Consider the following 25,525-nt stretch of genomic DNA (forward strand, 5'->3'; position numbering starts at 1 on the left):
TGTTTTGAGAGAGCATTTGATCAACTAATAGTTGATCAAGAACGACCACGGAATGGCCCACTTGGTCGGCTTCTGGCTACTAGAGGTAGCCTCAACAGTGCTCATCTTCTCAGCTGCACTCTTCTCATCTTCTACATCCGCAGGGCTCAACGGATCAACACTCCGGGTCTCTTCCCAAGCAATGACCTCTTCTGGCTCATCAAAGTCTAAGTCGGACTCCCTAACTTTGACCGGCTCATCTTCAAGCTCCTCATCAGTGCCATAGCTAAGGCATCCCAAACCACCTCTTGAGACGATTGGCTCCGTCACAGCTGGAGCAACGTGCGGCTCTTCCTTCCCCAAACCAGCTCCTGCAATGTCTGAAACAGGCAAATCTTCCTCCAATTTGCTCCCAATCAGGGGCGAAGGGGTTATAACAGGAATAGGAATAGAGACAGGCATATCAGGAAGCACAAAATATGATTTATTTTCAGAAACCGTATTACAAGTGATAGGCCACATGGGGGCTTTCTTCTTAGCTGTCTGGGCAAAGACAATAGAGTGCTTTCCCACCTTAAAGGTCAAAGTTCCTGAACCTACATCGATAACTGCACCAGCAGTGTGCAGAAATGGTCTACCTAGTATGATAGGTATGTGGGCATCCTCAGGCATATCTAGTACAACGAAGTCAACAGGGAAGAAAAACTTTCCTATTTGCACAGGAATGTCTTCTAAGACTCCTATTGGCTGGACCGCAGATTGGTCAGCCATCTGTACTGTCATATCAGTGACTGCAAACCTAGTCAATTTCAGTTTCCTAGCTAGACTCAAAGGCATAACGCTAATGCTGGCTCCTAGGTCACATAATGCCTTCTCAATTGAGAAGGTACCAAAATTACAAGGAACGGAGAAGCTACCTGGGTCAGCTAATTTATGGGGTGCAGTATGGGTCAAATAGGAGCAAGACTCTTCAGTTCGTGCGACAGTATGCACAGTTTCAAGTGACATTTTCTTAGACAAAAGTTGTTTCATGAATTTCGTGTAAGCGGGCACTTGATTAACTAATTCAAGGAAAGGAACTTGTACATTTAAGCTACGAATAACCTTTTCAAACTTATTAAATGATACCTGTTCCTTCGTCGGCACCAATCTCTCCGGATAAGGGGCTGTAAGAAGTAGCTTAGCCCTCTCCTCTAAATCTCTCATGCCGGCATCGGTGGACTTAGGCTGAAAGTCCACAACCTTTTCCTTGTTGTAGCTTGACCCCTCTTCAGACCGTCTCAAATGTGAACCATTAATTGACATAGGGTCATTCTTCGGAACCGGAATGGACCCATCAGCAGTCGGGTCTGTCCTTAATATTTTCGGGGCGGTCGTACCCCGAAACAAGTGATCCCTCAAGTTATCGGGCATTGGAGGACGAAAAGAATCACCGTCAGCAGCGCTGTCAGTCGATCGACCAGGTTGGTCAGTCGATCGACAGACTTGTACAGGACCAGAGGCTACTGTTTGTCGCACTTCAGTCGATCGACCGGGTATGTCAGTCGATCGACTGACATACCTGCTGATCGTCTTTTTCTTGTTATTATTCGTCACTGCCTTTGTCTTGCTTGGTTCCGCTTCACCTTTTTCAGGGACATCCTCGACCATGGCAGGCCCCTCCAGGGTGGACCCACTCCTCAAAGTAATGGCATTAAGGGTCTCTTTTTGGTTCGTCTGAGTCGGTAAATGTCCCGGAGCTCGTGTTGTATTCTTGCTAGCCAATTGAGCAATTTGGCTCTCTACCATCTTCATCCCGGCCTCTCTAGCTTGAGACTCTTTCAGCAACAAGTTCTTCAATTCAGTGAGATCGGAACCTTGGGATTGTTGCTGCTGCTGAGGAACATATGGAGGCTTTTGGTACTGATGCTGCTTATGAGGGGGCACATTATTCTGCTGCTGCTGCTGCTGTGGAGGTTGAGTCGGATTCAGAACATTTTGGCTGCTCCACCTCAAGTTTGGATGGACATTCGGCTCATAGTAAGTGTTTGTATGCCTATAATGTTGAAAGGCAGCACAAGACTCAAAGGGACTGGGACAATTGTCTAAGACATGCCCGTCAGCTCCACACCTTTTGCAGACGAAAAGACCGTCTGAAACAGCATTTACATGGTAAATCCCTCCTTTTGAAGCTCCTCCCAACTCGTACTTATCAAACCTTGCCGTGAGAGCCTCTAGTGCAGCTACAGAAGGAGATTCAGCAGCTCTCCTTTGATTGCCCCTGGAATTCCCATACTCAGCTTTGTGGGTGGCCAAATCATCAATGATCTTCCACCCCTTAGTCTCTCCCATGTTCTCCTGGAATCTGCCACTAGCTGCAGCATCCAAGATAGCCCTCTGATCGTCATAGAGCCCATTGTAAAACTGATTACATAGACTCTATTTTTCGAACCCATGGTGCGGAATGGTTCGCACCAGCTTCTTGAAACGGACCCATGCTTCATGAAAGTTCTCATCAGGCCCCTGTTTAAAGCTCGTGATCTGAGCTCTAATGGCATTGGTCTTCGAAGCAGAAAAGTACTTTTTGTAGAATGCCAAGGCCAAAGAATTCCAGTCGGTGATCCCATTAGCAGCTCGGTCCATGTCTCTATACCACTCCCTTGCAGCATCTCGGAGTGAGAATATAAACATTGTCTCCTTCACCTGGTCCTGGGTCACACCAGTTGGCGGGGGTATAGAGCAGCAATAATCAATAAAAATCTCTATATGCTTGGCTGCATCTTCGTTTGCAGCTCCCCCGAATTGGTTCCTCTCAACCAAGTTGATATAAGAAGTCTTCGGTTCGAATTTTCTATCAGGTCCTGGTAATTCGAACCCCTTATATAGATTTGCAGCTGTCGGTTCAGAGTGACTTGCTATACTCGCTTCTTCAGGTATGATTCTTCAGCCATGACTGGAAAATCTGGAGAAGTGACGGTCTCGACTGAAGAAGTAGAAGCAGGAGATATAGGTGGATCTTCTTCGAACAAATCGTTCTCGTAGTAACTAGACAGAGTACTCAGCTCTTCCTCTGTCGGCAATATCCTAGATGATCGTCTCAACTCGCGCAAGGTCTTCTCAATCTCAAGATTGAACGGTACTAATTCACCACCTTGTGACCTGCGCATAAGAAGAAACTACAAAAAGAATATGAGAATAGTTTAAGGAACGAATGTCCCTTAAACTAAGAAACAGACTAAAATAAAACAACTAAAAATTAGAACAATTGCCTCCCCGGCAACGGCGCCAAAATTTGATACCCGTCGTTGTGAGTACCAAAAATAATATTTATAAAACCTATTAAAACTAACAAAAGCTAGTGGTAACAGGGTCGAACCACAGAGAGGCAGATGTAATTATTAGTTGTCTAATTTCAATCTAAGGTAACAGTAGGTGGGGATTGAGTTGATTTGATCTATAGCTAAAACAATAAAAGTAAAATAAACTAAACAGTAGATGAAATCAAGAATTAAAAGGGTGCAAGGATGGTCGGTTCACTATAGTTTCGGCGGCAACAAACTAAGTAGGTCTAAAACAACACGTGAGGCGGGAAAATAAGAGGTCCTTTCGGTCCACTCTCACAGGTAGCATCTTTCGATCTCGCTACAGGTCCCTAATATCTCTAATACTGACTTTCGTCCTGAAAAGTGACTAAAAATCTAAACGATACCTGATACGTGCCTAATGTATAGTCTTTTTAGCCTATTTTATGCACGTATTTCTATGCTTTTATCGTGGTTTTATGCTACGAAATGCCCCGAATATGCTACTTTGGGTTATTTTGTCTTATTTGCAGGAATGAGCCATAAAGTAGTGAAATCAAGCCTTTTACCGCTCGTTTTGCATGCATTTGGAGAAAGAGTAGATTTGAAGTGGAAATGTCGCTGCATTGGAGTATGTGAAGTTGTACTTAAGGCGTTAAAGTCAATCTAGTAGCTGCGTTGAAGAGTATGTTCGATTGAGTGTTCAAACAGGTCGATCGAAAGGAAGCTGATACTGGAATGCTCGATCGAACAGTCTCCGTGTCTGTTCGATCGAAGGAGCTTCTAACGGAGATGTTCGATCGAACAGTCTCCCTGTCTGTTCGATCGAGAAGAATTAACGCAAGGAAGCTCGATCGAGAGCCCATTGTCACTCGATCGAGAAGGCTTATGTCGAGACTTTATTTATGTTATGTTATATTTATTTTATCTTAGATAATAAGTTCTCTGATTATAAATAGGAGACTACCTAGACCTAAGAGAAAATGAATTATAATTCCTGTTACTCAGTATCACGTTACAATGTTTTGGGCGGCGTTCTTCGCTTCTCCGTCGGATCCCTTTGTAACTTCTTCTCTTCTCTTAGACTTTAATTCTATTTAGTTTTATTCTCAATTCCCTTCTTATTGCCCTTAATTTCTCTACTGTTATTTATTTCTCTTATGCTAGTAGATCTCATTAATTCCCTTATTATGCCTCTTGATCTAGTTTATTCGTATATGATCAAGTATTGTTAATTCGTTGGCCATGAGTAGCTAATTTTCATTATGCTAAGACTATAGGGGATCCATAATTATGAAGGGAGAGTAATTGATTTATTGGGTTAATGCTGGTATTGTTTTTGTTGGTTAAATGCCGCAGTTAATTATATCCGTCTGATTGAGTCGACGCAATTAGACCTATAATTCTTAGTGATCCTCGACCTGGACCGAAAGGTTGGAAAAAGGCGAGACTAGTAGCGAACAATAGAGTATTGCAGTGAGGGCGAAAGTTAAGCTGTTTACGCTTTAGGGTGAATTAAGGACCGAAAGGTGACGTTCGTTACCCCTTAGACCGTATTTGCATTGACCTGAGACCTAGATTACTTGACCGGATGATTATGGTGAACCGTTTGTCTTAGCTGTTTCTCTATATCTGTTTAATCCATTTCTCTTATTCTCTTTTCCTTACTCTTATTAGTTTAGAAAATCACATTTAAAAACCCCCATTTCTGTGACACCCTAATAGACCGAGTTTAACAGATAGATAGCAATTTAGCCTCCCTGTGGAGATCGACCCTACTTACCGCTGACTTCTGTTAGTAGTAACTTAGGTATTTATTTTTGGTACAAAACGACCGTATCAAATTTTGGCGCCGTTGCCGGGGAGGCGACGCTTTTTATCTATTTTATTTTGTTTGTTTTTCACCTCAAGGGAAGACTAAGTACCTTGAGGCCGTCCTTATCTTTTTCTTTAGTGCTGTTTTGATAGGTCCTACAGTCTATTTGACAGATTTTAGAAAGAGATTGTCGAAGGGAAGGCTTGAGTACCTTCGATTCTTTTGCCAAGATGACGTCCGTCTCTCGACTTATTGCTCAGTTTGAAGCTCAAACTGAAAGATCTACTAATTGGGAGAGGAAAGAATCTTGGGGTTGTGGTAATCATTACGACGCTGCTCCTCCACCGATGCCTAGACCACAACCGTTGCTGCAACATGGCTACCCACCACCTTGTTTTTCTTTCTCACCGCAACCAATTCCCCCACTTGCTAGGAATGATGAGGCTGAAGAAGTTAAGTCACTGATATTGGCACTTGCACTACAGTGTCATAATTCTAGTGCGGAATTTGATAGCCGTATGAAGAAGCTAGAGGCTCGGTATGATCAATTAATTACCGAGCAAGAGCAATGTGAGACGGTGTATGCTATCAACACCGACACCATTCCGTTTCATGAAGATACCCCGGAGGATTATTTAGACGAGTTTTCGGAATTAATGCTTGCTGCGTGCAATGCAGACACTCGATCGAGTGAAAAATCAACTCGATCGAGTGAACTTCTTCATCCCATCACTCGATCGAACGAAGCTGGAAGGGATCACCACGATCGAACAGACTCGATATCTTGTTCGATCGATCACCGCTGGAAGGAGAACCTCGACCGAACAGTCACCAAGTCTGTTCGATCGAGCACGGCTGAAGAACAAGATCTGGATCGAACAGTCTCTGTGGCTGTTCGATCGAGCAATATGAGTGAAGAAAGCTCTCGATTGAGTACTGTGATACCTCGATCGAATTGCCTTGCTATGGACAGCACTGATACGTCAATAATGCCTATTTCTAATGACGATAAAAAGGAACATATAGTCAACTCCTATTCTGTTCAAGTTCCTTATCCACAACAATTGCTACCACACCGTGCATTCCTGGACCGTATCCGAGATCTCAATGTCGCTGATCACTACAAAGCGATGATTGCCCAGGTACCCTCTTATTCTGAATTTATTGGTCAAATTAATTGGTCTAAGAAGGATATTAGTGATGTTAAGGCGGTAATGAATGTTGCTATGACTGAAGAGTGCAGCGCACTTCTTCGAAATGGGACCCCGCCCAAAATGTCTGACCCAGTTCGTTTTTCTATACCATGTTCTATAGGGACCCATTCGTTTGATAATGCTTTATGTGACCTCGATTCTAGTGTCAACATTTTACCTTTGTCGCTGGCGTTGAAATTGGGACTGACTAAGTTTACGCGCGCTAGAACGATCGTCCGATTGGTGATTACTCCTATGTATGGGTCAAAGGAGCTTTACATGACGTACTTTGTAGGATCGGGAATTTCTATATTCCCGCAGATTTCATTGTCTTAAACATACCCGAAGACCGCAATGTTCCCATTATTTTGGGACGACCATTTTTGTGCATCGGCGCAATTATCGATGTCGGGGTTGGGACACTTACCTTTCATGTCGGAGGGGAGGACTTGGTTTTTACTAAGTCTGATGACCCTAGGGAACCCATGCACATCACACCATGTGATGATGTCCCTCATGAAGAGTCCTTTGATACACCGTCGATAGCCCTTCGAGTCACATATTATTGCCGCTTTTATGACGCCTCCGCCCCATTCTCGGGAGCGAATGGAGGAACATGTCTTTGTTTCTCTTTCTACAGGTCTTGACAAGTTCAAAGACCCAGGAGGTGAGATGGGTGCTCTTAGCATGAAGTCGGGAACTGCCTGGATAGATGACCCAGGAGGAGGTGTTGATAAAGCCACACCGTCTAGGAAAAAGCTGCGATGAGGTGATAGATTGGGACCCGGATCTTTGTGGGAAGTCAGCTTGTTCTTACATTGCCAAGTCAGGAGGCTTGATGTCCGCTGACGATTCTTTGAAGCTACGCGCGTCCAGTCAGAAGCCTAGTAGTAGGCCGATGATTTGTGGTTTTGGATGATCTGGAAAAAGGTCGTGCGGGACCTCATAAACCAGCGCTCTCCGGGAGGCAGCCCGGACTGTTTTATTGTACTTTTGTTGAACTATTTATTTTTATTTAGCTTTACGTTGAACTTTATACGCTGTTTTACGAACTTCCCATGTATTTCCTTGCTTTAAATGCATGTTTTGCAGGTCAAAGTACTCGATCGAATGGTTTTGTGCTCGATCGAGCACTTTTTTGAGGCAGTTTTCACTCGATCGAGTGATATTGTCCTCGATCGACCAAAACCAAAACCATGCTTACTCGATCGAGTGGTTTTCTACTCGATCGAGTCCTTCTAAGCACCAGTTCACTCGATCGAGTTGTTCCAAGTGCTCGATCGAGTAGTTTTGACTCCCAGCTGATGTTTTCCGTCTATGGAGCTACTGTTTGACTTTCTTTGACCTCCCATGTTCATGGTCGGTTTGGGGAGGTCCCTCTATATGACGTTTTGTAAGTTTTCCGACTCCATTTATCCTCTCCTCTTCAATTTGCATTTCTTTCCCTATTTTTGGTACAATGAGGGCATTATACGGTTTGGTTTGGGGAGGTATGCATCCATATCTGTGTCTGCATGTTTCTTGCATTTTTGCTTGCACGTTTATTTATTCTCGCATGCATTGTTGTTTTAATTAATTCAAAAAATCATATAAAAACCATAAAATTTCAAAAATTTCAAAATTTCATGTTTAATTTGAGTCGGAACGTTTGAACATTGACGCTACTATGAACCCTTACTTGAGCCCTGCATATTCTTGACATTTAGCTGGCATGATTATGTGCATAATCTACGAGTTTTTGTTTCTCTCTTATCTGAACGAATAGACTTGATTCATTATGTCGGCAAGCTACATTACATTCTGAGGTTAGAGCTTTATAACTGGTGACATTCATGACCGATTTCATTTAGGATGTGAGTAGTACTCTCTTTAAGGCATGTAACATTAATTTGCATAAGCATGAGTCTAGTCTTCTTAATACCTGTATGCATTCGGTCTGTGGATGGTGACACATTTTAGGAGAGGCAGTTCCCTTTATTTCAATCTACCCATGAACCCCACATAGCCAAATTGTCTTTTTGCCCTATTAACTACTTTCTATAATACTTCCTACCCTAGCCGAGCTAGTGACGAGTAATTATTGGAATGTTTTATTGCAATATGGTTATTATATCTGATTTCAGAAGATGGTGGAAGAATTGAAGGGAATGAAAGAATTATTGAAGAAAAAAGAAATGAAACGAAAAAAAAAAGAGAAAAAAAAAAGAAGAGAACGAAAAAAAATGGAAATAAGAAAAGAAAAAGAACAAAAAAATCATGTGAAAAAGAAACTGGTTAATGATTTTCACTCCCATGTCTTATTTATATCTTATGGGGAGTTGACGATTCCTGGTGTTTTGTGAGTTTAGTGCATAGTTTTGCACCGTTTCATCTTGCTATATTGAGTACGAAGTTGGGATGCAGTTTATTTTTGGATTCGTTGTTGCTAGCCTGGCTATTAACCCCACATATCCAAATTCATTTTAGCCCCTTTTTACCCATTACCTCACTTACCCAGATGTAAGTCCTCGGCATGTGTCTTGGCCATTAGTATGGTTGGAATGCATATGTACGGTTGTAGAGACTTTATTCATGTTAACTGCATGCATGTTCTTATAGGTCGAGTTAGGTGAGTGTCTTACTTCTTCCTATCTTTCACATATATACTCACCTTGTGCCTAATTTTGAGTGACGAGCGACCCGTGAGAGTCTGATATCTTTTGAATCTTGCAAGGTCGACGGTTCAGTAAGTTTGAAACATTGATTTAACTCGTTTGTACTTCTCATTTGCCACTTTGTCATTTTGTTGCATTAAATCGGTTTTCGTGGGTGATTTGTAGCTGATGCGTTGGTCCCGTTCCACTGTTGTTTCTTAGTTGCATTCATATTTGCTTGGGGACAAGCAAAGGTTTGGTTTAGGGAGATTTGATACGTGCCTAATGTATAGTCTTTTTAGCCTATTTTATGCACGTATTTCTATGCTTTTATCGTGGTTTTATGCTACGAAATGCCCCGAATATGCTACTTTGGGTTATTTTGTCTTATTTGCAGGAATGGGCCATAAAGTAGTGAAATCAAGCCTTTTACCGCTCGTTTGGCATGCATTTGGAGAAAGAGTAGATTTGAAGTGGAAATGTCGCTGCATTGGAGTACGTGAAGTTGTACTTAAGGCGTTAAAGTCAATCTAGTAGCTGCGTTGAAGAGTATGTTCGATTGAGTGTTCAAACAGGTCGATCGAAAGGAAGTCTACTCGGAATGCTCGATCGAACAGTCTCCGTGTCTATTCGATCGAAGGAGCTTCTAACGGAGATGTTCGATCGAACAGTCTCCCTGTCTGTTCGATCGAGAAGAATTAACGCAAGGAAGCTCGATCGAGAGCCCATTGTCACTCGATCGAGAAGGCTTATGTCGAGACTTTATTTATGTTATGTTATATTTATTTTATCTTAGATAATAAGTTCTCTGATTATAAATAGGAGACTACCTAGACCTAAGAGAAAATGAATTATAATTCCTGTTACTCAGTATCACGTTACAACGTTTTGGGCGGCGTTCTTCGCTTCTCCGTCGGATCCCTTTGTAACTTCTTCTCTTCTCTTAGACTTTAACTCTATTTAGTTTTATTCTCAATTCCCTTCTTATTGCCCTTAATTTCTCTACTGTTATTTATTTCTCTTATGCTAGTAGATCTCATTAATTCCCTTATTATGCCTCTTGATCTAGTTTATTCGTATATGACTGTTATTGTTAATTCGTTGGCCATGAGTAGCTAATTTTCATTATTCTAAGACTATAGGGGATCCATAATTATGAAGGGAGAGTAATTGATTTATTGGGTTAATGCTGGTATTGTTTTTGTTGGTTAAATGCTGCAGCTAATTGTATCCGTCTGATTGAGTCGACGCAATTAGACCTATAATTCTTAGTGATCCTCGACCTGGACCGAAAGGTTGGAAAAGGCGAGACTAGTAGCGAACATTAGAGTATTGCAGTGAGGGCGAAAGTTAAGCTGTTTACGCTTTAGGGTGAATTAAGGACCGAAAGGTGACGTTCGTTACCCCTTAGACCGTATTTGCATTGACCTGAGACCTAGATTACTTGACCGGATGATTATGGTGAACCGTTTGTCTTAGCTATTTCTCTATATCTGTTTAATCCATTTCTCTTATTCTCTTTTCCTTACTCTTATTAGTTTAGAAAATCACATTTAAAAACCCCCATTTCTGTGACACCCTAACAGACCGAGTTTAACAGATAGATAGCAATTTAGCCTCCCTGTGGAGATCGACCCTACTTACCGCTGACTTCTGTTAGTAGTAACTTAGGTATTTATTTTTGGTACAAAACAACCGTATCAATACCTATCTTTCGATCTCAGCAAGGTTTAGTCATTTTAATTGGTAGTCTAATAACCTTCCCTATCTTTCGATCTAATGGGTCAGTCAAATACTAAGCATTCAACTAGTCGCATGCATTCGATTCGTCGAATTAAGCAGTAAAAACAATTAAAACGAAACAAGACCTCACGAGGCCAGTCGATCGACCAGGTAAGACGGTCGATCGACCATGGCGCGATTAGGGTTCCCTAATTCTAATGCCGCCTACGCTATAATTCCCCTACATCTTAGCACGATGAAATTAGCTACTCATACTAGGAATGATAACAACAATAAAATTGACTATTAAATCCATTGAATTCATACTTGAATCGATTAAACAAATAAATAACATGAAACGATAATATTGGCTTTGCAAACTAACTAGCAATTTTTATACTACAACGATAATAAGGCAATGAAACTGAATAAGAACAGAGGGAATACCGAAATTGCAGAGGAAGAATCAAAGACCGAACGAAGATAAATTGTATAAAATGCAAAACAAACTTCGAACCCTAATTATTTCCCTAAAGTTTTCTGATAAAAGACTTGATGAATAATGCCTAAAGTCAGTTACGTTATATAGAAAATATACGTAACTCTTATTTCTAAAACCTAAATACAATGGGCTTTGGAATTCTCGATCTTTTAATTCACGCTGAATCACGGTCAGGTCGATCGACCATGGAAGCCAGTCGATCGACCAACCTATGCTGAACAGTAGCTTCTGATCTACGTGCCTTGGTCAATCGACCAAAGGAATCAGTCGATCGACTACTGTAGCTGGTACTTTGCTTCTAACTTCTCGTGGATTCGTCTTTCGGGCCTCGAAATGCGCACCAAGCTCGTTCCTTGAGCAAATACTTCACGTCAAACGCAATGCAAGATACTCGGGGACGGATTTAGCTCAAAATCTACTCATTTTCGCATAAATCTGCAATATTACATAAAAATACGAAAGTAGACGAAATGGGGCAAATAGTAGCATAAAACTACACAATTAAGCTCTGAAATGCGTGTAAAATAGGGTGTAAAACATCATATAATTGACACGCATCAGTGTCTCCACCATATGACTTGTCACTCCCTTCACCTTCTTGACCATGCGCTCCTTCATTAGCCCTCTCCGAGTTTGGGAAAAGAATATTAATTTGAGCCCAAGAGGGAAGCCTTCCCTCTTCACTAATGATCCCTTGTCGAGCCAATTGGTGAAATTGTGGATATAAGGCATAGTAATTATCCACATTTGCCTCGAATTGACGGAGGTGCATATCTTGAAGGATCCTCATCACGAATCATCTCTAGGGAGGATGAAAGGGTTCGGGTGGTTATAGGGTTGGTATTATAAAGGGTAAGGTGGTATCACAATCTTTTCATTCTCATTCCTTTGTTGCTCATGTTGTGTTTGTGTTGGAGGTGGTGCTTGATTGGCTTGATTTGAGTTTATGGGGATGAGATAAGATGGGATTGGAGAAAGGGAGCCACTTCGTGGTGAAATACTTGCCAAACCCTCCATTGGTAGGTAAATGGGGTTGCTTCCCTTGGTAATCCATTTAATCCTCTTCTCATAACCCTCATGGGTCATCCAATGGTGTTGTCTAAGAATTAGCTCCTCGTTGATTCTCGTGTTTCCCGGAAGTGGTGTATACCCATTGTTTTCATTAAACTTGGGGTTGAAATGATTTGCAAGTCTTGTGATGAGTCCCCCATTTACAATATGCTTCACACCATCATCATCCCCATTTCGGAATTTGGCTCGTTTCTCTAGGAGAACAAGCGGGGCGTTGAAATAGTACCCACTTCTCCCTTGAATCTCAAGATAGGATTCCATAAAGACAAGGTCTAGCTCATTTACAATCGCCGGATCTCGGCGGGCAAGAAGAGTTCCGGATAGGAATCGGTATGTGAGCCTTATGATGGGATTTTGGATATTAAAGGCTAAACATTCCTGGATATAGGAAAAATCCCGACCCGTCATAGCTCTCCATAAGGGTGCCACATTATAATTTCTCGGCCTTGATGTTCGGTAGGCGAAACATCTAGCCCAAGCACAATTGCAAATTCGACAAGCGTCATCATCCTAGTTGTATTTTCCAATCTAAACTCTACACAAATTGTCTTGTTCAAAGTGGTAATTTTTAAGAAACTCAAGAATTCAAGGACTAGAGATCGATCTGTTCGCTCATGCATATGGAACAAGGTAGAAAGACCAAATAATTCGAAGATAGCTTCCATTTGGTGATAGATTCCAAGTTTTCTCAAGGTCTTATGGCACATAAATTTGGTAGGAAGAATGTTCTTACCAAGTAGTCGATGGAAAACAAGCCTTTGAACATCATTAACAAACTCTACATTGGAAAATTCATCAAGCTTTGTGAGATCCACTATCTCCTCATGTTCTCTCCTTAAAGTGTTGAGGTGAGAGGTAGATGAGCTTCCCCTTACCCTTGGTCTTCTTCTCTCTATAAACAAAGATCCTCTTGGCCCCATTCTTGAATGTAGAATTGGAATTTGACTTGTTTGAAATATGGAGATATTCCTTGTGATTTAGATCCTCTTTTGAATCTTTTGAAACCCTAGATTTTGGGGGCTTTTTGTTTTTGAGGGGTAAATGAGTGCTTGAGATATGATTTGGGTCATAAGAGAGGTTATATTATAAAGTGGAAGGAAGGATGAGGTGTCACGAAATGTGTGGTGGGGAAGAGTTTTAATTGGCGAGAAAATGGGAAAATAAGACGCAGGGCGACGAGCGGCTCGATCTCAGGACGCTCGGATCGTAGACCATGGAGACGAGCGGATTCCTCACGGGACGCTCGGATCTTCATCCAGGACAGATTCCAAATTTTGAAGTTGCCAGGACCAACAGATGCTCGTCGGGACGAGCGTTTTACTGCAACAAGATGAGCGGATTCCTTGCGGGACGCTTGGTTTCTCTTCCAGTAAGAAATGCCAGAAATTGATATCATCAGGACGAGCGGATTTCAGGTGAGATGACCGTCCTGACAGAGACGAGCGGATTGTCTCTAAGGACGCTCGGATCTCCAGTCAAAACAAAATATCTGCTTCCCTACTTTCTTAAGACGAGCATCTTTCTCTTAGGACGCTCGGATCATCCTCTAGGTCGAGCGGATTTCTTGCGGGACGCTTTGATTGGTCCTACTTTACCTCCATTTCGGTGAAAGTGCTTCCCCACACTTGAATTTCTAAATCCTTCATTCATCAAAATGATTAGTGACCCTCCCTCACTTACTCTCATGGAAAGAATCATGTTTATGATAAAAATGCAATAAAGTTAATGATACAAGTTAAAGGAGTTAGTATATTTACAAGTGGTGATTTGGAGAGGACTCCACCAAACTCTCTCTTTGACAATCTTCTCAAGGAGGAGGAGGCCCAAGGTAGGTGACCTCGACCTCTCCAATGAATGCTCCTTCATAATACGGTTTCAATCTTTGGCCATTGACTTTGAATTTGTTTCCATCTTCCAACTTCATCTCAAACTCTCCATACTTTCCAACCTCGGTGATCACATAGGGACCCATCCAGCTAGAGTTCAACTTCCCGGGAAAGAGTCGATATCGGGAGTTGAATAGAAGGACTTTGTCTCCCTTGTGCAAGGCTTTTTGTTTGATTCTCTTGTCATGAAGCAACTTTGTCCTCGCTTTGTAGATCTTGGCATTCTCATAAGATTGTAGTCGGAATTCTTCCAACTCTTGAATTTTCATCATCCTCTTTTTCCCACTTTGTTTGAGATCAAGGTTGAGAGCTTTGATTGCCCAAAAAGCTTTGTATTCTAACTCAATTGGCAAGTGGCATGCTTTCCCATTGACAAGTTTGTAAGGGGAGGCTCCTATGGGAGTCTTATAGGCCATCCTATAAGCCCAAAGAGCGTCATCAAGCTTCATGCTCCAATCCTTACGAGTCTTGTTGACAACCTTCTCAAGAATTTGCTTGATCTCTCGATTTGAAACTTCAACTTGACCGCTTGTTTGAGGGTAATATCCCAAGCCGGTTCTATGTTGAACACCATATTTGGTCAAAAGGGATGTGAGCTTCTTTTCATGAAAATGCGTCCCTCCATCACTTATGTCACAAACGGTCCTTGGTAGTCGATCCCCCAAACGTCGAAGATCTCCACCTCTAGTATCCCCTTTTGTAGCATTTCATTCCTCCAAGAGATATTCCCCGTTCTTTGACAAGCATTACAATGATGGATGAATTCCCTAGCATCTTGGAACATAGTAGGCCAAAAGAAGCCCGATTGAAGGATTTTTGCAATGGTTCTTCTTGCTCCATGGTGTCCACCATAAGGGGATGAGTGACATCCTTCCAAAACTCCTTGAATTTCCCATTGAGGGATGCACCTTCGGTAGAGCTCATCACTACACTCTTTGTAAAGATTTGGATCATCCCAAAAGTACCTCTTGACTTCGAACAAAAACCTCTTCCTTTGGTTATAGTTTAAGTTTGGAGGAAGTACTCTTCCAACAATATAGTTGGCATAATCGGCAAACCATGGAGTAATATGCCTCTCAATTTGTGTTTGAATGGCCATCAAGATATCATCGGGGAAAGAGTCATTGATCGGTGTTTTTCCTTCTTCATCATGAAACCGAATCCTTGACAAATGATCCGCCACTACATTCTCGGCCCCTTTCTTATCTCTTATTTCTAAGTCGAATTCTTGAAGTATCAAAATCTATCTCAACAACCTTGGTTTTGCTTCTTTCTTTATCAAGAGATGTCGAAGGGCACGATGATCCGAAAAAACAATTACCTTCGATCCAAGCAAATAGGAACGGAATTTGTCTAATGCATAGACAATGGCAAGGAGCTCCTTCTTAGTGGTATCATAGTTCACTTGGGAGGAATCAAGAGTCTTTCTTATATAGTAGATAGCATGCAAAGCCCTTCCTACCCGTTGGCTAAGAACCGCTCCAACGGCGTAGTTACTAGCATCACACATAATCTCAAATGGTGGTTCCCAATTCGGTGGTTGAATGATCGGTGCCGAGATTAGTGCTTCCTTTATTCTACTAAAGGCTTCAACACACTCATTATTAAAGTGGAATTGGGCATCTATAAGTAAGAGTTGAGTGAGGGGTTTCGCGATTTTTGAGAAATCTTTTATAAAACGGCGATAGAAACCCGCGTGACCGAGAAAGCTTCTCACCCCTCTAATATTCACGGGAGGTGGGAGTTTCTCTATCACCTCAACCTTAGTTTTATCGACCTCGATGCCCTTTTCCGAGATTAAATGACCCAAAACAATTCCTTCATTGACCATAAAGTGACATTTTTCCCAATTCAAAACAAGACTAACATCTTCACATTTTTGCAATACAAGATAAAGGTTATGCAAGCAAGAGTCAAAATCTTTTCCATAAACGCTAAAATCATCTATAAAAACTTCCATTATGGTCTCTAGATAGTCGGAGAAGACACTCATCATGCATCTTTGGAAAGTAGTGGGGGCATTACATAAGCCAAAAGGCATTCTCCTATAAGCAAAAGTACCATGAGGGCATGTGAAGGTGGTCTTGTGTTGGTCATCCGGGTGTATGGGGATTTGAAAGAATCCCGAATACCCGTCAAGATACCAAAAGAACTTGTTGGAGGCTAGCCTCTCAAGCATTTGGTCAATGAATGGTAGGGGAAATTATCCTTTCTTGTTGCGGAATTCAATTTTCGATAGTCAATACACATACGCCAACCGGTGATCTTCCTTGTGGGTATTAGCTCATTCTTATCATTTGTCACCACCTTGGTACCTCCTTTCTTAGGTACCACTTGAACGGGGCTAACCCACAAAGTATCCGATATGGGATATATGATTCCCGCATCAAGTAATTTCATAACCTCCGCCTTTACAACTTCTTGCATGTGGGGGTTTAATATCCTTTGAGATTGGATGGTAGGTCTATGGTCTTATTCTAGATGAATTCTATGCATGCAAAAATTGGGACTTATCCCCTTAAGGTCATCTAGACTATAACCTATAGCCTTTTCATGTTATTTTAACACATCAAGCAATTTTCCCAATTGGTTCTCATCAAGTTTGTCATTAACAATCATGGGTTTGGTCTTAGATTCATCAAGATAAGCATATTTCAAATTTGGGGAAATGGGTTTTAGAGTTGGAGCTTGTACCTCACTTTCCTCCATGGAAGGTTCATTAAGAATTTGCTCCATTTCCATTAGACATTCCATTCTCACGGCATATTCAACTTGTTCTTCAAGCTCGCTAATCTCATCATGCTCAAATTCTATGACAAATTCATCTAGCTCTTCCGCTTGTATGATGTCATCTTCGATTGCTTGTTCTTCTTCTATGGGTTGATATGCTTCCACAATGATGTTATGTACTAATTCGAATTGCTCATGAGTAAGTTCTTTGTTGGCTAGAGCAGCCTCAAGAATATCCACCTCCAATTCCCAATGCATATTTTTTGCCTCACTTGCTTCTAAGGCTTCCAATGCTTGCATAGGATCTTTGAAGAAAGGTATACTCAAGTGATCCTCAACAAAACAATATATAATATCCATCTTGCAAAATATCAAACAACTCGAAAATAATTAGAACAAACCTTGAGGAGTTTTACTTCCCCAAGGTAAAGACACAACTAAAAACAATCAAAGAAAATTAAATCAAGTTAACACCGTCCCCGGACACGGCGCCATTTTTGGTCGGTTACTATTTTTCGGTTACTTGTCATTAGGAGTTACCTAGACCAAAACAATATTTATAACTTTACAAACTACTCTACTATTAGTAGAGAGGTAAGTAAAGGTCGGATCCCAAGGGACGGGTATTGATGTAGGATTTTCGATTGCAAATGGTCGTGCCTAAGGGTGTCACAATTTGGGTTGAGGTAGGAGATCAACTAAACTAAATAGCAATGTAAATAAAACAAGCAAGATGATTAAAATGAGATGTAAGCAAATGATTAAAAGCACTACGGTGTCATGGGTTCATATGGGATTCATGGGATTTGATCATACAAACATGTTTTCTACTAAATGCAATCAATTATTATTGTGATGGGATCGAGTTAATGTATATCTTACAATCCCTAGGAAGGTTTGGGTCCCGGAGCCGAATCGATTAGATTGTACAACACCTACAAGTCGACTTAGTCCTCCCTATCCAACTATATGCATGGTCTAATGAGTCTCAAGTTGATTTATGTCTTACAAGTCTCATTAAAAAGATAAGTGATGGGTAAAAAATGCAAGAATTCATAGGCTCGTATTTCATCAAACATAACATGTGCATAATTTGAAATCACAACAAGCACGCAAATTAATTGTGAAATCATATTACATTAAGCATGAATCAATCCCCATGTTGATTTCCCCTAAATCCCCATTAACCCTAGTTAAGGTAACTACTCACTCATTATCAAGTTTAACATGCTAACAAGGTTGTCAATCATACTAGCAAGACAAAACATGATGAATAAATGAAGATGATTAACAATAATTAAAAAGGGATTAAGAGAGAATTATACCTAAAGATGATTCCAAATAATACAGCAAAGAATAATAGAAGTACTTGATGATTGATGGAAGGTTGTCAATCCTCCAAATAAACCCCAAATAATCTTCAATTACCCAAAATAAATAATGAACAATAGAGAAATTAAGGAAAGATTAAGAAATGAGATTTGAATTAATACTAAATTAAAGATTGATTACAAGATTAAGATTGGATTAAGAGTGCATAAGAAGAACATGATAATCTAATTAGTACAATGGCGTATTTATACTAAGGATTAGGTACAAAAATTAGGGTTACTAAGGGCTTAAATGACGATTAAGACCCTTAAGAAAAGTTGAGGAAATGCTCCTCTCTAAGGAGATGCTCATCTCCGTTTTCATAGTCTTCAAGAAATACGCTCGTCCTGGGCAGCTTGGTTGAGGGACGGTTTGCACAGGAAAGGAATCCGAGCAGATTGGGGAAGGCGACGCTCGGCTCATCAGGCACCAAGACGAGCGTCTTGGCCACGGGACGCTCAGATAGTGGTAAGGCTGGACGCTCGTCCCGAGCACTACGACGCTCGGATTGCTGGGCACTCACTTCTCTTCTTTTCTTTCTTCAACAATCCTCAAGGATCTTGTTGGAGATGTAAGGATCCTTTCATCATTGCCCATTCTACTTCATTATCTACATAGGCCTTCTAGCATTGTCTTCTCTTTGATGCTTGGTCATTAAATTCAATCAATTTAGCTCCATTTTGCCATGAAAATGCAAGGTTCTTACTCCTTTCCTACCAAAGGATCAAAACCTCAAAGAATATGCAAAACGAAAGACTAAATATAGTAAATGACCTAATTATGCACTAAAAAGCATAGGAAGGAGGCTAATTCGGGGACTAAATATGCTCAAATATGAGTCACATCACAAAGCTACCCCATTTGTAGTGAGGGTGCTTATATTTGAAGCATAGGAGTTTATTTTTGTTACCCCTCTTTTCTTTTGATGCAATTGCAAACTTTCTTGACTTTCATTTCAATTCTTGAACTCAAAATTTGAACATTTTTTGTGCCCATTCCCTTTTTACCAAAATGTGATAGATGGTGGATGATGGTTGTATGGTTTCAAGGGTCACCTTGGAATAAACGGTAGCCAAGAAGTTATCACACCACAAGGTACTCTTGACTAGGCCTTAATCCATGGATCAAAGGATACTAGCATGACACATCCTAGGGTGTTTAACAAGCATTCTAATGAGCAAAGTCTTAAGAAGAAAAAGTATCTACAAGGGCCTCATATACACTTGTCAAGCTTCCCAAATAGATGCTTTCACAAATATTTTCCTAAAATTCAACTACATGCCATGATGCAACTAGCATATATACATCCTAAAGCAAATGCTTCTATCAACTAGTATGCCATATAATCTAAATGAAATTTCTAAGATCACATTGGTGTATACCGCATCAACCAAAATAAAGCCACATAGTCATTAACATAGAGAGGAAAAAGGAGATTGGAAAGATCATACAATGCGGTCTTTATAATCCTCATGTCTCGGATGTGGCGTAGTCGATCAATGTGATAAAAGGACAAACAAACACAATATATACAATATATATACAAGTCTACACTATAAAGGAATGAACATGTTTTTGTATTTTTCAAAAAAATTCAATTTTTATGATTTTTTGATTTAAAAGTCAAGTTAGAATTTCTCATCCCCACACTAGTATGGGCATTATCCTCAATGGCCAATACGATAGGAAATTATGCAAGCTATATGTGAATGCATGATTTGTATACTACTATGCAAGCTATATGTCATATATAAAAGTGATGCAAACTAGACTACACTATATGATGCATGAATTTATTTGTTTTGAGAGCTAATTTAGATTAACTCCCAATGCTTATGCTTAAACTTCCTCAAACCAAATGGGACACTATTTCTAGTGTAAAAATGGGAAAGTTCATGCACAATTATGCAATGCTTGAATCTAGTTCATCATTTTGGATTTTTCAAGGTGGGAACAATAAAAGACACCTCAATGAGACCGAGGTGGGAGTCCTTTGAGTGTTGCTAGGACTCAAACAATTGATCAAGATAAAAATATTTGAAAACAAGAGAAATGAATAAAGCTAAAGTTGGTGTAGGACACTCACAATGAAATGTGTGGCATCCTCCAAAAAGCTTGCTAATCCTCAATTGTCGCTCATGGCGACATCCTCATCACTTCCATCGTCATCATCATCAACTTCCTCACTATCATCATCATCATCTACCTCCATGGACCCGGAGGCTTCACCATCGTCACTTGAACTTTGAACCTCTTCTTCTTCATCTTCCTCTTCTTCTTCTTCCTCTTTTTCCTCACTCTCAACAATAATATCCTTCCCCTTGGTAACCTCACCACCCATGCTAGCATCTCTAGGAGCATTAGGAAAGAACATTTCCATATCCGCCCAACTAGGCAAAGGACATGATGGTCAAGGAGTCCTTGCCTAGCTAAGTGTAGGAGGAGGCGGATATTGAGCCCGGTAAGCATTGAGACGGTCCTCATAAGCTTCCCTATGCAGATGTTGCATCAATTGGGCCAAGTAATCTTTACCTACCTCAACATCTTTCGGTTGGAATTCTTGGTAGGTATACGGATAGGGTGGAGTCACAATAGAGGAGGAGGAGGGCTCGGCAATAGTTTTCCTATGTTGTTGCGTAATCAACTCGGCTTCATCGGAGAGTGGAAGAAGATAGTTTGGGCTTCGGACATTGAGTCGGAAAATATTGTCGGGTAGAATGAAGGATTTAGCTTCCTTAGTGAGCCACTCATATTTGTTGTCAAGTTTATCGTTCTTGACCCAATGAAATTTGTTGATCATAGTGGCTAAGTCAAGTAGGTTGTCTCTTTTAACCGGTGTGTAAGTCTTGTCTTTGTTGAAATTCTTGTTAAAGTGTTTGGCTAACCTTGTTACAAATCCTCCATTCACAATAAAGGCCGCTCCATCTTTACCATTGTCAATTGTAAGCCACCGTTCAAGTAAGAGTTGAAGTATATTGTATTCATTGGTGAACTTTTTGTTGACATTCATGGTTTATTCGAGATAGATAAAGTCGAGTTCGGTAAAATGATTAGTGCCCTTCCTTGCAATTAAGGTGTTACCCACAACCTTATGCCATACCCTTATACCCGGATGGTGGACATAAAGGACATGACACTCATGGTAGGATTCAAATTTTCTCCCGATGGTTACTTTCCATAGAGGTGCGGAGTCATATTTTGAGGGCTTCTTTTCATAATGAGAGTGCTCTTTAAGACCAAACACTTTACCAAACTCATCAAAGGACATTTTTCTATCCACATTTTCAAGGCGGAATTCAATGTTTTTCCGAGTCTCTATCTTAGTTATCTTCAAAGAGCTTATAAACTCCATGGTAAGGGAGGGGTAAGTCAATTCCTCCATCTCAAAGTGTTTTCAACCCCATAGACTCGAAAAAATTCTTGGTCCTCTCAAGAACACCCAATTTAGCTAAAGCATCTTGACAAATGAATTTGGTAGGCAAGATTGTTTTCTTAGCAAGGGATATAAAAGCTTTCCTATGAGAATCGGTTGTGAAAGTTACCTCCGGATATTCTTGTAATTGCTCAATGACCGGAATAGTTAGAGCTTCCACCATAGGAGTAGTAACCTCTTGAATTTCCACCCTTTCTTGGTGCACTACCATAGCCTTGGAAGCTTGAAGAGCTTGTTGCCTCTTTGAAAGATTTGATTTTGTGGGTGCCTTGTTTCCACCTTTAGTCCTTTCCATAATGCTTCTCCTTGTTAAGAATGTATCAACAAACCAAAGTTTTGCTTGAATGTTTCTAGTATCCTCAAGCTCCAATGAATCCCTAATCGATTTTGGGTTTTTCGAATTTGCCTTGAAACCTTAAAAAATCGATTCCATTTTTGAGGATTTTGGTGTTTTGATGGCTTCTTGTTAATAAACGAGTAATTTGATTTTGTTTTGAAGAAGATTGGATTTGATTTAGGTGAATTTGGTTGAGGAATTTGTGTTTTGTTGATGAGGGGATTGAGGTTTTTAGGGTTTTGAATGTGTGCTTGTGTTTGAATAGAAAAGAAATGAATTGGGGAAGGAGGGATTTAATCCCGTGTTATAGGCTTCAGCAGCAAGAGATGGGCATCTTGGGTAGGAGACGCTCGGATTATAAAACAGTGAGCTCTTAAATTTCTAACTCGTGTTGAGACGTGCGGATTCCTCAAGACTCTGGCAGATTGTTGCTGGAGACGAGCGTCTTTCCCTAGGGACGCTCGGATTCATAGGAAGTATGAAGTTTCAGTTTTTGAATAAGTCAGGACGCGCAGATTGTTCCTGAGATGAGCGTCTTCTTGGAGGAGACGGGCGTCTTCTTTGTGATCTGCCTAGATTCTAAAACAGTCCCAAATTTTTAATGTCAGCTCTCCTATGACGAGCGTCTTATAGACAGGACGCTCGGATTACGCCAAAGCAAGCGGATTCCCTCTGGGACGCTCGGATCTTCTCATGTACCCACGGGTTCAGTTACACCCGTGGGGATTCTTCATTTCCCATGCCATTTCTTCTTCATTCTTTTGTTCGTCATTGTGGGTGCACTATGAAGGCTCGGATAGCCTAGGCAATTGCTATCCCCAAACTAGTCCAAACACTACACATCAAAAACATTAAAGTACCTCCCTCACTTTCTCTATTAATGAAAATCTTGATCAAAACATGAAAATGTAAATCCAAAATTGACAAAAATGCAATACAAGAAGTAAAATGCAAGTTAAGGGGTTAGAATATTTACAAATGGTGGTTTAGGGAGGACTCCACCAAACTCTCATTCTTGCATGAGATGTCAAGGGGGCATAGCCAAGGTGTTGTTAATGTTGCTCAACACCTTGTAGAAGTAGTCAAAGGCTTGTTCATTCTCATTGTAAAGATCTTCAATAGAGCTTTGCACATTGTGTTCTTCATTGTGGTGACTTGGGTCAAGATGGTCACCAAAGCCTTGGTCCAAGGTCATAGCATTACCAATATAAGGATTGACTAATCATTCAAATTCATCATCCCATAGACCACAAACTTCATCTACTTGCTCCCCAATGTTATCATGAGTTGACAAGAGCAACTCCTCTTTCTTGTTGTCATGACCAATGAGGCCTTCTTCCTTTCTTGTCATGATGGGTAGTGATTCTTTACTCATAGCTTGATATTTGCATTGAGATTCCAACTTCTTCTTGTCACTTTCTCGGCTATAATGATCAATTTTGAAACATGGCTCATGTAGTTGGGGATCTCTCATGGTTTTGTCAAGGTTGAAAGTAATTGTCTCATCTCCTACTTCAAGTGTAAGTTCTACATGTTTCACATCAATTACCGCTCCCGCGGTGTGCAAGAAAGGTCTTCCTAAAATGATAGGAATGTTGGAATCCTCCTCCATGTCTACAATGACAAAGTCTACCGGGATGAAGAACTTGCCAATTCTTACGGGCACCTCCCATACCCCTAAAGGTATCTTTGTTGATCGATCCGCCATTTGAAGGGTAATATTAGTTCATTTGATCTCTCCTATTCCTAGCCTTTTGCATACCGAGTATGGCATGACACTTACACTTGCTCCAAGGTCACACAAAGCTTTGTTAATTGTAGTGTCGCAAATGGTTCATGGAATAGAGAAGCTTCCCAGATCTTTGAGTTTTGGAGGTGAACTTCCTTGAAAAATAGCACTACTCACTTTAGTGAATGCAATAGTCTCTAGCTTTCGGATGGATTTCTTCTTGGTTAGAATGTCTTTCATGTACTTTGCATAGGCCGGAACATGATTGATCAATTCCGTGAATGGGATTGAGACTTCTAAGTTCTTCACAATCTCCGTGAACTTTCCAAGTTTTTCATCAAACTTAGGCTTAGCTTAACGACTTGGGAATGGAAGTCTAATCACAATAGGCTCTTTTTCCTTAGACTTCTCTTCATTATTCTTCTTTGAAATTTCATTGGTGGTAGGATCTACCTCCTTAGAGTTCTGCACAACTCTTTGCTTGTCACTAGCATCAACAACATCTTCCTCAATTGGCTTCTTCGGCCCTTCATACCTTGTACCACTCCTTAAATGGATGGCACTCACCGACTCATGTCTTGGAGGATTACTTTGAGGTGGTAATTGCCCCTTTTGTCTTTGAGAGCTAGAAGATGCTAATTGAGACATTTGAGTTTCCAATATCTTGGTGTGGGCTAGTATGTTGTTGATGGTGTTGTCTTTGGCTTGGCTATCTTTTTGCATTTGGGTGAAAAATTCTTGTTGGTTCTTTTGCATTTGGAGGACCGCTTTTTGAACATCAAAGCTTTGGTCATTGGACTGATTGCATGAAAGTTGATTTTGATAACCTTGGCTTTGGTTGTAAAAGGGTATTTGAGCTTGATTTCTCATTGGAGGTGGGTTGTATGTTGGTTGAGGGTTTTGAATATTTTGGCTTTTGTATGAAAGGTTTGGATGGAATTTGGTATTCTCATTGTAATAGTTGGAATAAGGGGTGCCACTCTTGTATGCTTGGAAAGCATTCACTTGTTCACTTGTTCCCCTACATTCACATTGGTCATGTCCCAAAGTTCCACAACTCTCACATACTCCACTTGGAATTGAGGATGATGCCACCATAGCATTAACAAGTTGTTTGGGTGATTTGGAGGCTTCATCAAGCTTAGCCATAGCCTTCTCAAACTTCAAATTGATGGTGACAATATGAGCACTTAGTTGAGCACCCAATTGTGTAATGGAATCTACCTCATGCTTTCCTCCTCTAGTGGCCTTTCGAGGCCTACTATATTGTGAATTATGGACCGTCATTTCTTCAATTTTGGCCCATGTTTGATTGTCATAAACTTCGGTAAACATACCATTGGATCCCATATTGAGAATGTTTCGGGAGTCTTCATATAGACCATTCCAAAATTGTTGCACAAGAAACCACTCGCTAAGTCCATGGTGTGGACAAGAACAACAAGTGTCCTTAAATCTATCACATGCTTCATACAATGATTCATCATCCCTTTGTTTAAACCCGGTGATTTGGGATCTCAACATGTTAGTCTTCTCCGGAGGATATAATTTCTTGTAGAAAGCAAGTGCTAACTTCTTCCATGAATCAATACCAAGAGTAGTCTTGTCTAGACTCTTCAACCATTGTTTCGCGGTACCAATCAAAGAAAAAGGAAATAAGACCCATCGGATTTGGTCTTGAGTAACTCTGGTTTGAGAAATCGCATCACAATAGTCACAAAAAGTCTTCATATGTGAATGAGGGTCTTTCACTAGGCATCCCTCCAAATTGACTTCTCTCAACTTGTTGTATGAATGTGGATTTGGCAATAAAATTACCGGTTAAATGTGGTGGTGTAGGAG

At 40.7% G+C, this 25,525-nt stretch overlaps 2 non-coding genes across 2 annotated transcripts; both read left to right on the forward strand.

The window, feature by feature from the left end:
* The first annotated feature begins 2,407 nt into the window (after positions 1–2,407).
* Positions 2,408–2,514, forward strand: LOC141593247 (small nucleolar RNA R71). Its single transcript, XR_012521349.1, has one exon. It is a non-coding gene; the product is annotated as a small nucleolar RNA R71 (small nucleolar RNA).
* A 22,586-nt stretch (positions 2,515–25,100) lies between these two features.
* LOC141593272 (small nucleolar RNA R71) lies at positions 25,101–25,207 on the forward strand. The gene has a single exon (XR_012521372.1). It is a non-coding gene; the product is annotated as a small nucleolar RNA R71 (small nucleolar RNA).
* Positions 25,208–25,525: the final 318 nt, after the last annotated feature.

The sequence above is a fragment of the Silene latifolia genome, chromosome 7, assembly GCF_048544455.1.
Source record: "Silene latifolia isolate original U9 population chromosome 7, ASM4854445v1, whole genome shotgun sequence".
NCBI classification, from domain to species: domain Eukaryota; kingdom Viridiplantae; phylum Streptophyta; class Magnoliopsida; order Caryophyllales; family Caryophyllaceae; genus Silene; species Silene latifolia.